We start from the raw sequence: 12211 nt of genomic DNA, 5'->3' as shown, positions 1-12211 counted from the left end.
AGATGCAGAAAAATCTGAAATATACATCAGACATAAGACAGGGACCACAATAAAGAATGGACTCTTATAAAAGTCAAAGTACACATTTAATTTGGTTGTAAAGAGATGCTCTTATGGGCCCAAGAGATGGCTCACTGGGGAAGCAGCATCAGGTCAAGCCAGATGACCTGATTTCAGACTCTGGGACCCACATAGTAGAAAGAATGAACTTCTGTAAATTGTCCTCCAACTTCTACATACCTACTCTCCTACAAATACATGTTTTATAATATAATAACAAGTGTTCTAAAATTAGCATACCACCAAATAGTAAAAAAGCTCTCATTTATATTGCAAGGGTTTTCATACAGATCAAAATATTTAGGTAGAATACCTCTTACCTACATCTGTTAATGCAAATGCCATAAACTACCATATACAGGCAATAAGGAAAAAAGCTTTCTATTTAATTTGAGACAATGTCTCACTACATAGCTCTGGCTGGCCTGTATTCTCTATGACCAGGCTGCTTTCCAATGCAGAGATTTACCTGCCTCAGCCTCTGGATTGTCAGGATTAAAGACATGAACCATCATGCATGGCTTGGGAAACTCTTTTATGTTACTTTTTCTATGTACGATAATATACTAAAAGATGGTTTTAAAAGAAAAGGCCAAGATGGATGATTCAACCAGTGTCTCCTAACATGTTTCAAGTCTCATTTAAGGATTTATTGATCAATTTCTAGAAAGCATCAAAATAACACCTCCTATAATATGTCCTGCAAGCAGCCCAAAGCAGAGTTCTGAATAAAGGTTAAGCCAGGGCTGAGAGGTGCACAGCTGGTGACATGCCTCCCAAACATGACAGACCTGTGTTTAGGCCTCAGCATCCACACTAACAAGTCAGGCACAACAGCAGACAGACAGACAGCTCATCCTGCAACTTATTGACTGGCCAAGTCTGGCTGAAATAGTGAGCTCCAATTCAGCGAAGTCTGTCTCAAGAATAAGGTAAACATTGATTCAGGAAGCCATCACTATCCTTCTGCCTTCCCTATACCTGAAAACACAAATGTTTACACACACATGCACACACACTATGGCAGAATACTGGTAATAGAGGGAACTCCCAATTAAAGATGGTTTATGATAAAATGGTCTCTGAGAATAAAGTGTCATTGGATAACTTGACAGACGTCTATGGTCAGACAGTTTACATTGCTAAAATGACACAGTTGCCCACAGATGCTTGTGGTGTCCCTCCAACCTGTATTTCCCTTCGTCTCCAGCTACCAACTTGGAACTCTCAGTTCAAAGGAAGTCAACACATGGAACCAGCTGGCCCTGGCTGAGAGCCCTCCTATTGCCCAGTACTATTCCCCAACAAGCTCTGGGCAAACTGTATTTCCTAAAGCTATCATGAGGTTTCTAGTCATGCCCAGACACATATACAGGACAAGTATCTTTAGTAATCAAATTTTCTGCCTGCTCTAAATAAAGAATTTGTCCCCCATTTAATTGTACTCTGTCTTCCTCAGGGCAGTTCAGGTGTCACTTTTAGAGCCTGCAGTGCAGGACTAAGAACAGGAAGGGCTCTGACTGACAAGGTGAGGTGAGACCTTGCAGAAGGCAAGCACCCTAGTGCTGACTTAGTTGTAGCTCAGGGACTGACCGCTCAGGCTGCTCTGCCTAGTCTTCAATGGAAAAAATACGAAGTCTTGTCTTATACAGGATGAAGGCAAAGATGCCACTTGAAGTTGTCCTCTAACCTCCACACAAATGCTGTGGCATGTGGCTGGTGTGTATGCATGCGCACACACACAAGTAATTCTATGCCTGAATGTGCTGTATTTACAAAAGAACTTTGAATGTGTTATAACAAGAGAACCTCTTAGAAAACCAAAAAACCATAAATACAAGCATCTGGAAACCATCAAGAGTCTCAAAAAGTGCCCTTCAAAGTACTTTACAGGATCCTTAACCACAACCCAAGCACTTCACAATTTATAAACAGAACATATAAAAACTGTAATTGCATACTAAGGTTGATAAAAGGCATCATTACTTACAACCTCAAAGTTCTACTTTTGAATTTATAGTTTCATTGATCTCATTGATTTTACAAATAAACTACATATTTGAATTAAGTTAAATTACATGTAACACAATGTTGCCTACCCAATGATGGGTAATACAATTTAATACATATTCTCTTGAAAAACATAAAAGAAAAAGTGAAGACATGGAATATGTGTGAATGCAGCTTACAACTCTTATCCTACCTCCATGGGGCCTGAAAGCTGACTGTGTGAGTCCTCACACCAGCCACCATCTGTCCTAAGCAAGGAAGCAATAAAGCAGCAGCTGCAGTCACTGCCCTGAGCCACTTCTCAGGACTGAGTAAGCTAACTCAAGGCCAGGCAATCTAAAGCAAATGCACAACTCACCAATCAATGCTTCACACAGAACCACACTTACCCCAGCACCGTGCACAGATGTGAACGTCTTTTCTGAAGTGTTTAAGAAAAATAAAAGAATACCATAGTTTGGGTTCCAAATGATTTCTCTGTGACTATTCCAGTTTACAAACAGGAAGCCAGAAAAGAAAGTTGAGAATCTAAACAAAGTTCTTTTGATTTTCTCTGATGTTCAAAGCTTAAAATGCAAAAATAAAACCAAACCAACCAACCAACCAACCAAACAAACAAACAAACAAACAACCAACCCACCAAGTATCAATCAATGACCACACTAGAAAGTTACTCTCCTGAAGGGACAGAAGCCTAACAAGCAACTAAGACTTCACTGGAGAGAAAAACTGGGTGACAGACAAGAGGGTGATGCTTTTCCAGCAGACAGACAAGAAGGTGACAGACAAGAGGGTGACAGACAAGAGGGTGAGGCTTTTCCAGCAGTATACTCCAGGCTGACTGACTTTCAATTATGTACACATACTATTTCCATGGTTCTAAGTAATGCTCTCATACACTCTTCTGGAGGCACAACGTGTATGTCTGTGTGTCTGTGTGTGTGTGCGCGTGCGCACGCATGTGATGTATGTACAAGAATCCTAACAGACTTGTCCTTTTATTTTTAATTAGATTTTGTTCTTTTTCTTGAAGCAAGGTCTTGCTGTGTATATAACCAGACTTCTGTGGCACTCACAAGCCTCTAAGAACTGAACAACCAGGTCCAGTTCAAACTGCCCTTTAATAGAAAAACTGACTTCAGCTGAGCAGTGGTGGTGCACGCCTTTAATCCCAGCACTTGGGGGGCAGAGGCAGGTGGATTTCTGAGTTTGAAGCCAGCCTGGTCTACAGAGTGAGTTCCAGGACAGCCAGGTGCAAATATACAGAGAAACTCTGCCTCGAAAAACGGAAAAAAAAAAAAAAAAAAAAAAAAAAAAAAAAAAAAAAGAAAAAGAAAAACTGACTTCAAACAACACCAAAGGCAGTGCTAACTTCAGCAGCACCTGACCTACAAACTGTGATAATACAGAGAAATATAAAAGGTGAACGAGAGGCACACACACACAGACACGCAGACACACATATAGATAGATTTATTTATTTTTATATTAGTATACACTGTAGCCCTCTGAAGACATACCAGAAGAGGGCATGGGATCCTGTTGCAGATGGCTGTGAGCCACCATGTGGTTTTGGGAACTGAACTCAGGACCTCTGGAGGAGCCCTCAGTGCTCTTAATTGCTGAGCCATCTCTCCAGCCTGAACAAGAGGTATTGAGGAGACAAGAATTAAATTGCCCTAAATCCTATTTAAACATTTAATTGTATTAACTCTAAGAGTAAAATACAATTTTACATATGACATTAGGAAAAGATTATAGAGCATTTTTTCTTTCCACCCATAAATAACCACCATTAAAAATTTGCTATGCCTCTCTTTTAAAAGTTTCATTATCATTTAACGCTAACATTTGAAATACACTCTTCATCAAACTATGCATACAGTTATTTTAGTTTCCCCAGTATAGTGAGTCCACAGAAAGTTTTCACAGATGAAGATGATCTTGATCTTCTTGTAAGTAGGTGTGTGCGTAAAGATACTTACTGCATAGGGCGTCCTTTAGTGTGTGATACACTTCATCTTGTCCTGTAGTAATTATCTGGGGTTTGTTTGAATACACCAATGAGCTGTAGTTAGCATCTGTAACTCTGTATTTCTATACAAGTGAGATCAGTAGTGCTATCTGTTTTGCCATCCTTGTTCAACTGTGGCATAAAACAAGCTGCGTAGTTTTCTTTATTATCAGAGTTCAAGAAACTGAGTTTCAAACTTTCCTTGCCTATAGTAAAAAACATTGTAAGAACACGAGAAATTTTTCACTGTTCCCTTAGGATGAAAGACTAAAAAGACAATTACATGATCTCCAACTTAAGCTTGGAAAAGGGAATTCTGTGTTCCTATACATGCATGCACAATGGCTATGGCCACTATGATACTGCAATGTTACTTGCTTTGAATTATTTTATAGCTCCAGCCCCATCAGAGTGTTTAATTTTGCTTTATTTTATTGTAGCTAAAATATACTAAAAGGTTTTATGTTTTTTTTTTCCTGAATCAATTCCCATTCTGATTTTTTGTTTGTTTGTTTGGTTTGGTTTTTCGAGACAGGGTTTCTCTGTGTAGCCCTGGCTGTCCTGGAACTCACTCTGTAGACCAGGTTGGCCTCGAACTCAGAAATCCACCTGCCTCTGCCTCCCAAGTGCTGGGATTAAAGGCATGTGCCACCACTGCTCGGCTCCCATTCTGATTTTATGACTAAGTTTTCTCCCTTTCCCAGATCTTAAAACTGCAGATACAAGCATTCCCTGCATCGGCACTGTTTGGTCTAGGCTTTGAGCTCCAGTTCTGCATAAGTTGCTCTGAGCCGTTTGTGCTACTGCAAATCACGGTGCAGATAGGCAACTAGTGCTGTTAAGGGTCCAGCATTCACACCTGAGGCAGCGGGAGGCGGAAGGACAGAAAGCCAGGACTGTCCTGGGCAATTTTAATCCCATTCTGGTATTAGTGGGGTAAAGAGGACAAAAGGGGAAAGTGCTTCAAATCAACAAAACAGCTATTTCACCTGCAAACACTTGCTATATTTTGAGCCAGCGTGCTTTCCACCAATTGACCTTGTAGTTTTAGGCTTGTAAAATCTTAAGAAATTTACTTTATTTACACCTTACTTGCAAGGATCAGAGGATCAGAGGTGAGGAGGACATAACATCTGTCCCAACACTGGGAGTAACTGGGACCAGTTGGACCCAGGCACACAGGAACTCCACCAGCCCAGTGGCATTGGTTCCTTCTAGTCTGTCTGGGCTGGTGCTCTGAGCAAACCTTGGGCGGAAATTTTGCAGCCAGTCCCACAACACCTAGAGGAAGCTCCACTCCTGGGCGATTAATGGGCCCAGGATCACAGGATCCCAGAATCACAGGATCCCAGAGACAGCTTGACTCTGAGGAGTTCTGACACAACCAGGATCACAGGTAGAACAGGCCCCAGTCAGATTTAGCCAGGGCAGGCAGCACTAGAGATAACCAGATGGCCGGAGGCAAGCATAAGAATATAAGCAACAGAAACCAAGGTTACTTGGCATCATCAGAACCCAGTTCTCCCACCATAGCAAGTCCTGGACACACCATCACACTGGAAAAGCAAGATTCAGATCTAAAATCACTTCTCACGATGATGATGCAGGACTTTAAGAAGGACATGAATAACTCCCTCAAAGAAATACAGGAGAACACAGGTAGTCAGTTAGAAGCCCTTAAAGAGGAAACACAAAAATCCTTTAAAGAATTACAGAAAAACACAAACAGGTGAAGGAAATGAACAAAACCATCCAGGATCTAAAAATGGAAACAGAAACAATAAAGAAATTACAAAGGGAGACAACCCTGGTGTTAGAAAACCTAGGAAAGAGATCAGGAGTCAGATGCAAGCATCACCAAGAGAGAGAAGAGAGAATCTCAGGAGCAGAAGGCACCATAGAAAACATTGACACAACAGTCAAAGAAAATACAAAAAGCAAGAAGATCCTAACCCAAAACATCCAGGAAATCCAGGATACAATGAGAAGACCAAACCTAAGGATAATAGGTATAGAAGAGAGTGAAGACTCCCAACTTGAAGGGCCAATAAATATCTTCAACAAAATTATAGAAGAAAACTTCCCTAACCTAAAGAAAGAGATGCCCATGAACATACAAGAAGCCTACAGAACTCCAAATAGACTGGACCAGAAAAGAAATTCCTCCTGTCACATAATAATCAAAACACCAAATGCATTAAACAAAGAAAGAGTTTTAAAAGCAGTAAAGGAAAAAGGTCAAGTAACACATAAAGGCAGGCCTATCAGAATTACACCAGACTTCTCACCAGAGACTATGAAAGCTAGAAGATCCTGGGCAGATGTCATACAGACCCTACAAGAACACAAATGCCAGCCCAGGTTACTATACCCAGCAAAACTCTCAAATTAGATGGAGAAAACAAGATATTCCATGACAAAATGAAATTTATACAATATCTTCCCACAAATCCGGCCCTACAAAGGATAATAGATAGAAAACATAAGGAGCAAAACTACACCCTAGAAGAAGCAAGAAAGTAATCTTTCAACAAGCCCACACAAACCTAATTCTACCTCTAACAACAAATAAGAGGAAGTAACAATTACTTTCTCTTAATATCATAATATGAAAATTAATATTACCAGGCTGGAGAGATGGCTCAGCAGTTAAGAGCACTGACTGCTCTTCCAAAGGTCCTGAATTCAAATCCCAGCAACCACATGGTGGCTCACAACCATCTGTAATGAAATCTGATGCCCTCTTCTTGTGTCTGAAGACAGCTACAGTGTACTTACATATAATAAATAAATCTTTAAAAAAATATTAATATTACCAACATATCCTTATCGACTGAAATCCAAAAATATGAGGAATTAGAAATTTGTTAGCTCTCATTTAGTGGTCTAATTTGGTAATTGGAGAAATAGGTTCAATATTGTACAATCCATATATACTTTCAGCTTGTTTGTACATTACAGTGTCTTGCTGGGTTTCACATAATGGTCTTGAAATCAGGCTTCCCCTATCTTAGCCTCTCTATTAGTAGAATTGTTTATTTCATGTTTTTATACTATACTGTGGTTTTCAGAACAGCTTACATATTTCAAAAGTTTATACAGCCAAAAGAAACGTAGACAATCAAATTGGGAGGTGGCTTGTAAGAGAACAAGAGTAAGACTGAATGCTTTGCTTGATGTTTGTAACTATTGTATCAAGTTTGAAGATGAGTTTATAAGTTACTCTTCTCTAAAATGAATGCTTTTCCAAATTATTACAGCCAATGAACCAGATTCTTACCCTCACCTAATGTCTGTGCCACCCTCCAAGCAGAACCATTGTTACTGAAACAGTTGGTGAATGATTTCATGGATAGACCATCTTAATACACACATCATTTCTTAAATGAATGTAACCTGTTCTTTGTGGGCTGAGAATGATGACAATCACTCAGGTCAAATAGCTTTGACCATAGCAGGAAATCTGTATCCAAAAATCATGCCTACAATTCATTCCTTGGTGCAGCAAAACTGTCAACTCTCAGCTTAGCTACAATGGAGGTAAAATCCTTTGGTGATGTGAGGGTCATTGAAGTACAGCCTTATTACCATGAACTCCAATATCTAAAAATTGTTCTTATTTTGGGCTTGTACCACAGTAAGAGCCAAGATTTTAAGCTCTACTAAGACCAAAAGAAACAAAACAAAGTTATCTATTATCCATGTTCATTTAAAAAAAATACTAGTACTGATGTATTATTTTAAAATATACAGTTAATATGTTTGGAGTTATTTCAAATTTATATTAAGACAAATGTATGTATTTTCAGTATTGCTGTAGACAAGCATCTACATAAGACTGTTTAACTGATTATTGTTTTATATCAAACAATTTTCTTAATACTCATTTTTATTGTTACAGTATTTTATAAATTTTAAAGAATATGACAAAAAAGGTACTGTAGATATTGAAGTGGAGTCTCTGTGAGGAGTTGGGATACAAAAGGGAAACAAGAATGTGATGTAATCCTATTTACTTAAAATGCTTTTAAATGTTAACAAATTCAGATAAATTGAAATCATGTATCTTTTCTCACCATAATGCAATAACACTTAAATCAGTAAAAAAAAAAAAAAAAAGAAAAGAAAAAAGAAAAAATAGGATTTGGGGGCTGGAGAGATGGCTCAGCAGTTAAGAGCACTGACTGCTCTTCCAGAGGTCCTAAGTTCAATTCCCAGCAACCACATGGTGGCTAACAACCATCTGTAATGAAAACCTCTTCTGGTATGTCTGAAGACAGTTACAGTGTACTCACATACATAAAAGAAATAAAATCTTTACAAATAAAAAAACCTCACTTGCAATTTTAAGTGAATGTGGTTAAATACATTTTATATCACATTTTAGACATAACTGTTTAAATTGGGCTTAGATTACATATAAAATTCTTTTTTCAATTCTCACCTCTCATCATCATATTTACACTAAATGAGGTGAATGAATTTCAATTAAAATTTATTGTTTAAAAATATTTAATAGTTGGGCTGGAGAGATGACTCAGCAGTTAAGAGTACTGACTGCTCTTCCACAGATCCTGAGTTCAAATCCCAGCAACCACATGGTGGCTCACAACCATCTGTAATGGCATCTGATGCACTTTTCTAGTGTGTCTGAAGACAGCTACAGTGTACTCATATAAATAAAAAATAAATAAATCTTAAAAAAATATTTAATAGTTAAGAAATGACTAATAATTGACTTAATTTTTCTACTTCTACTGAAAAGCTTTAAAATATGCAACATCAAACTACAATGTAAGAAACTACACTATTTCTTTTCTTTTTCTTTCTTTCTTTTCCTTTCTTTTTGATCAACAACAATCCATACAAACAAATCTACATGTTAAAACAGTACTATGGCCGGTCACAGGGCAGGGGACATTAGGCTGGGATGACCGGAAGCGTCTTTGCTGCAGTTAGCTGTCATAGGACTAGAAGACAGTACTGTGGGTTGCTAGGGGAACCACAGTAACGACAGGCAGGGCAAGACATGCCCACGGGTGGGTGCAATAGTGGCATGAACGTGACTAGACTACCAAGAGTTCCCTGGCCTGTTCCACAGAAGAAACACACACCTGCTACTGTGACTCTGGCCGGGAAGCTCACAGGCTGCGGGGTGAACTCATTACTACCATTCTACTAAATGGACATAGTGTCAAACTACCGTCCACATCTCTACATCAACACCCATGCAGCTCTCAACCCGCATCAGAGGCGTTCTGTGTGGAGCTGACACTGGTTAACCCACAACTAACTGATCAGTGTGTAAAGAATGAGTGTTCAGCCAGGAAAGGAAGATCAGTATCACACCCACCCCAGAGCTCAGGGATTGCTGTGGAAGACGGAGTGGAAATATTTTAAGAGCTAGGAACTGGCTGGTGAGATGGCTCAGCGGATAAGAGCACCGGCTGCTCTTCCAAAGGTCCTGAGTTCAAATCCCAGCAACTACATGGTGACTCACAACCATCCGTAATGAGATCTGATGCCCTCTTCTGGTGTACAGTGTACTTATGTATGATAATAAATAAATCTTTTTTTTTTTTTTTTTTTTTTTTTTTTTTTTGGTTTTTCGAGACAGGGTTTCTCTGTATAGCCCTGGCTGTCCTGGAACTCACTCTGTAGACCAGGCTGGCCTCAAACTCAGAAATCCACCTGCCTCTGCCTCCTAAGCGCTGGGATTAAAGGTGTGCGCCACCACTGCCCAGCAATAAATAAATCTTTAAAAAAAAAAAGAGCCAGGCACTGAGAAAGACTAAATTAAAAGTGTCTTCTAAACATGACAGGACTACTATGCTCATGAACTCACACACAGGATTTATACAAGATCAAGGCAGCTAACACTCGAGCAGATGGGGAGGGGCTCACGAGTCCCCACCCCTTCTGAGCAGCTACTGACAGGTAATGGCTTCTGGAAGAGAGAGTCCTTTTTTTTTTTTAAGGTATGGTCCCTTGTGGGTCAAGTCTGCTTAATTGGATGGCCCACACCCATGCACATATGAACAGCACAAACTGGAATCAGTGGGTTCTTTTTAAGAGCACAAAGTTGAAAGCCAGTGAGAAGGATGTAGGGTAGGTCTGGAAGGATCTGGGGAGAAATGGAAGGTGAGATGATCAAAATAATTGCATAAAGCTCTCAAAGAATAAAAATATATTTTCATAAAAGCAAGGTAAACCATATAAGCTTTAAACTTCAAGTAAATTTTAATAGTAAAACCAAAGTAATATTTAACAGGGTAAGAGTACACTTCAAGCAGAATACAAAAGACGGGAAGCTATTACTATGGTGACCTCCCATGTAACACAGCACATGATCACTTGTAACCAATAAGCACTGTTACCTGCTGCCTCACCAGCTCCACTCTGGCCCACCTCACTCCAAAAGCAGTGGAGACTTGGACCTACTCCCATTCCACACGACCTCATGACCCACCTCTCACAGAAATGGCAAGCTTCAGGTACAATAAGAGACTCTCAAAACCTACTGTGGAAAAGTGGTCAGAAGACATTTCAATGGCAGCCTCAGGCCTCCATGGGTAATAAACTCACATGCAGCGCTTAAACTGCCAAGCTGGGGATGTACCATACCTTCTACAATCCTACCATCCTGGAGAGGCTGAAGGAGCAAGGAAGGTCTCAAGTTCAAGGCCATCCAGAGAGGGACAGAGAGAGCTAGGGATGTAACTCAGTGGTGGAATCTTTTTGGCCAATGTGCACAGGCCCTATATTTGTTTAATCCCTAGCACCATAAAAACAAAAGCAAAAACAAAAAACCTGTAGAGATAACCAAAATTAAGCTGCCTTCTGGGTCTTCTGATTTAACAATCTCATGTTTCGAAGTCACATTCAAGTACAGTCTCAAGTCTGCACAGCATGCTGTGTGTCCTTGCTACTTCGGAGTCACCATCACTAGTCCCCCAGTTTATACCCGAGGGACACCTGCTTACAGAGAATGAACAATCCTCTACAGTCCTTCCATTCCCAACTCCTACATCTCCATCCCACAGTGGTTTCTCTGGACTAATCTTAACTCTCCAAACGTCTAGTCTCTACTAATTTCTAGTCTTCATCAAAAAGACTCCCAAGAGGCTTCCCATGGCTTCCTCTGCAGACAGTCCCTGAGCATGCTTCTTTTCCAAAAAGTACTATACCTGAAAAACTATTTAAGTCCCCCTGCCCTTAGCAGCAAGCAATTCCAGTGCTTATCAGCCAAGAAGTGAACATCTAAATATTTACAAACAAAAACACAACCAAAAACACAATGTAAAACCAACAACTAAATCTTGGCTTAATCTTAGCCAATCTGCCAGAGCCCTGTGATCTCCACTTCCAAACGAGGGTCAAAGGCAGTCACCCTGATTACTAGTCCATCAGTCCAATCTTGCTTGTCTTGCACTAGATTGTGACAGCATTACAACTGATTTTCACATTTCTATCCACCTAAATACACTCACTCACATGCACATAGCACCACTTCTCCCTGCTCAGCATTTGCCCACTGCCCAAGATATCTTGTTAAGGTAATCTTTTTTAAAATGCAGTTTTAAAAAAACAAATCCTCATTTGATTCTTTGTTATTTAGTCATTCAAACTTCTCCAGCTCCCTAAAATGCTAAGTGAACTCCTCCTCCCTTCTTCACTCTCCCTGCATGTGAGTCCTTCGGTGCAGGAAGGCACTCACTTCACTACCTTGGAACCTTGACGCTGGCCCTTCCCTCCAGCTCTAAGGCTCTCTGAGTTGCTGCTCCCTGAAGATTAGTTCAAACTTTATCAAGCTGAGGCAGCTCCTGTAACCTCGAAGGCTCCCTATCCCATTACTGCACTTGTCTTCTTTCAAGTTCATTACTATTTCAGACTTCTTGAGTGGGTAAATCTCCCTCAGGAACTTTCTATTTGCTCATCACTACACTGCCATTTGTCTAGCAAACAATATGATGCACACACCAAGTACTTCATCAGCATATGTAAAAACAAACCAAGATGGTAACTTTATTTAAGCTGTGTGCGCAACAAAGGAAAAGAAATGGCTAATTAGTCTATCAAACAAGGCAGAAAGCAAAGCTCCATCTGCAAGTAGGAAGGCTGGTGTTC

At 39.9% G+C, this 12211-nt stretch overlaps 1 protein-coding gene across 5 annotated transcripts in view; it reads right to left on the bottom strand.

Annotated features, from left to right (window-relative positions):
• Smad2 (SMAD family member 2) overlaps positions 1–12211 on the bottom strand; it is a 67461-nt gene that overhangs the window by 34315 nt on the left and 20935 nt on the right. The gene's annotated exons all lie outside the window — the stretch shown is intronic.

This window comes from Mastomys coucha, unplaced genomic scaffold (assembly GCF_008632895.1).
Source record: "Mastomys coucha isolate ucsf_1 unplaced genomic scaffold, UCSF_Mcou_1 pScaffold13, whole genome shotgun sequence".
Classification (NCBI taxonomy): Eukaryota; Metazoa; Chordata; class Mammalia; order Rodentia; family Muridae; genus Mastomys; species Mastomys coucha.
This window is presented reverse-complemented; position numbering and strand designations above follow the sequence as displayed.